Below are 6,000 nucleotides of genomic sequence, written 5' to 3'. Positions count from 1 at the left end.
AACCGTTGCGTTTCCGCGCGTTTTTTTCTGCAGCATGTGCACAGCGTTTTTGGTTTCCCATAGGATTACATTGAACTGTAAACTCATGGGAAACTGCTGCGGATCCGCAGCAAAATCCGCATCGTGTGCACATAGCCTATATATTCCAGCACATGCTGAGTTAACATGCCAAAAGACAAGTTCAATTCATCCAATGAGCAGGCACATGGTTTTCTCCTCCCTCTATTTTATTTCAACAAAATAACTGATCTCATTGCAACAGCAAAGACCAGCAAGGTGAGGTCCTAAAAGAATCTAGCACAGAAGGTGAGTTGGTTTTCTATACCTGCACCATTTGTAACAGTTGTATAGAATCCAAGACATGGAAACTCTAAAGTGTCTTTGTTTTAAAACTTCTACTTCAATGTAATAGTAAATAACTTTTAAATTGTGTGTTGTATATACAGTGATCTTTAGTATTCATATGCAAAAGGAGTTTAACGATTTTGGCTGTAAGATCCAGCTTAAAGCGGATGTGTTTTGCCTGTAAGGGCTCATTCTCACATGCGAGAAATTCGGATGAGTCTCGTACGTCAATACCCGGCACTCAGGAGCGGAGTGTGCGGCCGCGGAGCAATACATGCAGCCGCATGCTCCGCTCCTGAGTGCCGGGTATTGACGTGCGACTCGACTCATCCGAGCATGTGAGTATGAGCCCTAAGGGTGCATTCCATTGTAACGGTCCAGCTGTGGCTTCCGGCTATAACAGTCCTGCGCGCCTGCTGTTTCTGTACTGTTCCCTGCGCATTTGCAGGTTTCTTGCAAGAAAACGCCTGTTTCACAAGGAAAACTAATGACTATACTGACTGACTGTGTGTTCTTGAAGGTGAAACAGCTGTTCCCTTGTGCAGTTTAAAGACTAGAGTGGTACCAGGCTGCTTCGGTCAGAAGCTGTAGTGTGAATGCAACCTAGGGAATTGGACAACACCTCTCCTCTTAGAGAAATATTTCAGTTTGAGTAAATAATGATTCCTCATTGTATAATAAACTTAGTATCTTCAACCCCCGAAGCCTGTTTTTCACCTTCCTGACCAGGCCAATTTTTACTATTCTGACCACTCTCACGTTATGAGGCCATAACTCTGGAACGCTTCAAAGGATCCCGGGGATTCTGAGACTGTTTTCTTGTGACATATTGTACTTCATGTTAGTGGTAACGTTTATTTGAGAAAAAATCAGAAACTTATATTCCAATTTTCAAACTCCTTGATTTTTATTCCCTTAAATCAGAGTTATCACACAAAATAGATATTAGGTAACAATTCCCACTTGTCTACTTTACACCAGCACAACTTCTGAAGAAAAACATTTTTTTTGTTAAAGTTATAAGGGTTAAAAGTTTGACCAGCAATTCTCAATTTTTACAAAACTATATAAAATATATATATATATTTTTTTTTTCTTTTTTGGGACCACCTCACATTTGAAGTGACTTTGAGGGGCCTATATGATAGAAAATTAGTTAGCTAGCCAGCATAAGTACATGTGGGGATTCCCTAGCAACCAGGGGACCCCACGTGTACTCAGCCTGGCTAATAGCTGTAAATCATTCAGCTGAGGTGATGAAAACTAAATCTCCGAGCACTAGAAAATACTCGGTTACCGGAGCGTACTCGGGAAATCTCAAGTAGCGAGTAGATTAGCTCATCGCTACAGAAAATGCCAAAAGTGACACGATTCTATAAACTTCACCCCTCAATTCAAAAAGGCAAAGATGAACATTTTAATTTTTTTTTTTTTTTTTTTTTTTTTTTTTTTACTTTCACAAAAGTATCAGAAGAAAAGAAACCTCAAAATTTGCTGTGCAATTTCTGTGGTGTGCATTGGGGTCCAATACCCCACATGTGGGGGGAAAAAACAGTTTGGCTGCACGGCATGGCTCGGAAGGGAAGGAGCGCTATATGATATTTGTATTTATTTTTTAATGTAAAATTTGCTGGGATTATTAGCAGATGCCATATCATGTTTGCAGAGCCCCTGATGTGTCTAAGGGCAGTCTCACACGTCCAGATAATTCCGGTACTGGATTTATCCATGTCCGTGTGCCGCTGCGTTTTTGTGGCACATCAGTGTGGATCTTGATTTTACACACAATTATTCATATCTTCTCTACAGCAAACGCTGCTGCAGGGAAGATATGAATGGCGGCTTCAGCACCAGTGGGGGGGGGACAGCGCTTCATGTAGCGCTGTCTCCTGCACTGCACACGGACAACGTCCGTGTGCGGTACGTGTTTTACACGGACCCATTGACTTTGTAATCCGTGCGCTCCCACGAACACTGATATGTCTCCGTGTTTGGCACACGGAGACACGGTCCGCAAAAAATCAATGACATCTGCACAGATGCATTGATTTTAATGTGTCTACGTGTGTCAGTGGCTCCGGTACGTGAGGAAACTGACACCTCACGTACCGGAGCCACTGACGTGTGAAACCGGCCTAAAGAGTAGTAGCCCCACAAGTGTCCCCTGTTTGGAAACTAGAGCCTTCAGGTAACTTATCTAGATATGTGGTGAGCACCTTGAGCCCCCAGGTGCTTCACAGAAGTTTATAACGTTGGGCAGTGAAAATCTAAAAAATAAATTTCCTATAAAAAATATCTTTAGACTCAAATTTTGCATTTTCATAAAGCTTTGACTCCATGGGTGTTTTTCCCTTCACCATGACAGCGCCGCACGTGAGAGATGGCATCCGCCCCCAGGAACAGGAAACCTGTAGCAGAGATATAAGAATGGGGCGGCCCCTCTCTCCTCAGTTTGGTTTCCTGTTCCTGCAGGTGGACGCCTGTTGCAGAGCTCCTACCTCCGGAGGGATCTCCCTCTGATGATTCCGGTCCGGAGGCCGAGGTCCGCGGGGGGGCCAGCCGTAGTCGGCGGCATCGCGTGCGGTGCTGTCCGGTGTCTGGCTGCTTGGTCCGCGCCATCCCTTTCCCTCGCTGGACTCCCCGGCGACCGCTCTGTGCAGGAGGCCGGTCCGGGGATATGGGGGCGTGTCCTTCACTGACGCTGGCGCCGAAGTGAAGGATGACGACTTCCGGTCGCAGGAAGTGATGTCACACGCCGAGGGAGCCGGTGTGCTGGACACTTCCGGGCGGAAGCTGATCCAGTGGCGCGCACACCGCTCCTCTATAAGATACAGCAGCAAAGAGGAGTCGCTGGTCCTGCTCTTCAGACGGAGATGACCGAACTAGCGGTAGATCCGGAGCTGCTGATGCCTGCGCCCAGAATGTCGGAAGACACTCAAGCTGCAGCGGTACCCAGGGTCCTGGAGGGGTGAGTGCCTTTGTAAGGCAAGCTACACACACACGGATACCCTGTGCACTATGTTTTATAGGAAGGGAAAGCCACCTCCAAGCAAAAGAATAGGGTCTGTCCACTATGTAAAGAAAAACTCCCTAGGCTATACAGCAAAAAGGTCTGCCAGCCCTGTATCGACAGAACAGTTGCGGAGGAATCTTCTTCCCTATTACAAAACATTAAAACAATTATACGGGAGGAAGTTAAATCTACAGTTAAAGAACAGTTGAAACATCACACAAAGGAGACCCCCCCTCCCCCAACAAGTGAACAAGGGTCGGACATAGATTCAGGGGATGAGCTGGGAGCCTTAACCCCCTCTGATGCCTCAGATTTAGACTCCTCAGATGAGGAGTATGGCCACCCATGTTTTCAGTCGGAGGACATTGGGAAGCTGCTCAAACTTGTCAGAACGACTATGGGGGTAGAGACCCCTAGAGAACCACGGACAATCCAAGACACCATGTTTAGCAACTTGGAGGAGAAGAAGCAAAAGTTTTTTCCCTTCCATGATAACATTTTCAAATTAATAAAACGTGAGTGGAAAAAGCCTAATAAAAAGATGTCCGTCCCTCAGGCATTAAAACGCAAATACCCCTTTGATGAGGAAGTCTGTGAAAAGTGGGATAAGGCCCCTAAACTAGATGCAGCCATCGCTAGCACCTCTAAAGGGGTTGCGTTACCATTTGAAGACATGGGAGCCCTAAGGGACCCACTCGACAAAAAAGCAGATGCTTTTCTAAAGTCGGCTTGGGAAGCAGCGACATGGTCATTTAAACCCGGGGTTGCTGCCACTTGCACGGCACGTGCTATGGTCAAGTGGTTAAAGGAGTTAAGTGACCAAAGCAAAAACAAATGCCCGAGAGAGAGGCTTCTGGAAGCATTGCCTTCTCTGCAAGGCGCCGCAAGATTCCTAGCAGACGCCTCGATAGATTCGGTTAGAAGTGCCGCACGTGTGTGTGCGTTATCCAATTCAGGAAGGAGAACATTATGGCTAAAAAATTGGACAGCTGACTTCCAATCAAAGGTCAAACTCTGGAGTACCCTGTGAAGGGCAATACCTTTTTGGAAAAGCTCTAGACGAGATCCTTGAGAAAGCGTCGGACAAAAAGAAGCGGTTTCCACCTCCTTCCTTTCCCAGGCGCCGATGGGATACCTCTCGTTCGTCCTTTCGTGGTGGATATAGAGGGACCCGCGGCCGATCAGATGACAGGTCTAGTCGAGGCAGACCCTGGAGAGAGCGAAAGGAAAGGGGATTCCTTTTCAACAAGCCTCCCCCCAAGCCTGATCCCAAAAGTCAGTGACGCCAGTATTCCGGTGGGGGGAAGACTCCGGCGGTTTGTCCATCACTGGGCAGCGCTGCCGGCTTCTCAATGGATAACAAATTTGTTGTCAGAGGGTCTGAGGTTCAAGTTCTCCAACCTCCCACCAAATCGTGTAAAAATGACCCAGTTGGCGGGAAAAAATCAGGCCATATTAAAAAGAGAAATTTATCTCCTCATGCAAAAAGAGGTGTTAGTAGAAGTACCCCATCAAGAGATAGGGAAAGGGTTCTACAGCACTTTATTTCTAACACCAAAACCAGACGGCTCGCTGAGAGTAATATTCAACCTAAAGGCCCTAAACCATTACATTCAAATAGACAAATTCAAGATGGAAACTTTAAAGACTGCAGTAAAAGTACTCGACCCAAACTGTTACATGGTGGTGATCGATCTTACAGACGCTTACTACCATGTGCCAATCGCTGTCCAACACCAACAATATCTAAGATTAGTGGTAAATCTGGGGGAAACCCCTGTCCATCTACAATATCAATGTCTTCCTTTTGGGGTAGCCATAGCGCCCCGTATATTCACAAAAATTATTTCCGAAGTAGCATCTTTCGTCAGAAAAGAAGACATAATGTTGGTACCCTATTTGGACGATTTTTTGATAATAGCAAAAAACAAAGAAAGTTGCGAAAAAGCGGCCGCAAGAGTACTGGAGGTGCTGACCAGTTTAGGATGGATGATAAACCTGAAAAAATCAAGGCTTGTCCCAACTCAAACTCAAGAATTCCTCGGAATCGTGTTAGATTCAGTCAAGCAGGAGTGTGTCCTCCCACAGAGGAAAGTTCAATCTATTCAGCAGAGAGTACAGTCATTCCAACTACAACAGACTATCTCTCTGAGGAATGCAATGTCACTCTTAGGAGTCCTAACGGCAACAATTCCAGCAACGCGATGGGCACAAAGCCACACACGAGAGTTACAATGGCAAATACTAGCTGAACAAGAAAGGAAATCCATACAATCTGAATCGGAAGATTCTTCTATCACCAAAGGTTCAAAACTCACTAGAGTGGTGGCTGAAAATAGAAAATCTAACCAACACAGTGCCATGGTCAGTACGAGATCCAGTAGTCATTACTACCGATGCGAGTCCGTGGGGTTGGGGGGCACACTTAGGAGATCAGGTCCTTCAGGGTCAATGGGGGAGCCCAATGACAACAGCGTCCTCCAATCTAAAAGAATTGTCTGCGGTAAGACTAGCACTTCTTCATATAGGAAAAAGGATTCTGGGAAGACATGTGGTGGTGTTGTCCGACAACAACACAACGATAGCTTATATAAACCGCCAAGGGGGCACAAGATCAACATCCCTTATGGCAGAGGCCAAAG

General features: G+C 46.0%; 1 protein-coding gene across 1 annotated transcript in view; it reads left to right on the top strand.

The window, feature by feature from the left end:
• The first annotated feature begins 252 nt into the window (after nt 1-252).
• The window catches only part of LOC138670809 (retinol dehydrogenase 7-like), a 61,150-nt gene continuing 55,402 nt past the window's right edge, over nt 253-6,000 (top strand). The window contains exon 1 of the mRNA XM_069758496.1: nt 253-306. The gene's annotated coding sequence lies outside the window, so the exon portion shown is untranslated. The remainder of the gene's footprint in view (nt 307-6,000) is intronic.

Source organism: Ranitomeya imitator, chromosome 3 (assembly GCF_032444005.1).
Source record: "Ranitomeya imitator isolate aRanImi1 chromosome 3, aRanImi1.pri, whole genome shotgun sequence".
NCBI lineage: Eukaryota > Metazoa > Chordata > Amphibia > Anura > Dendrobatidae > Ranitomeya > Ranitomeya imitator.
This window is presented reverse-complemented; position numbering and strand designations above follow the sequence as displayed.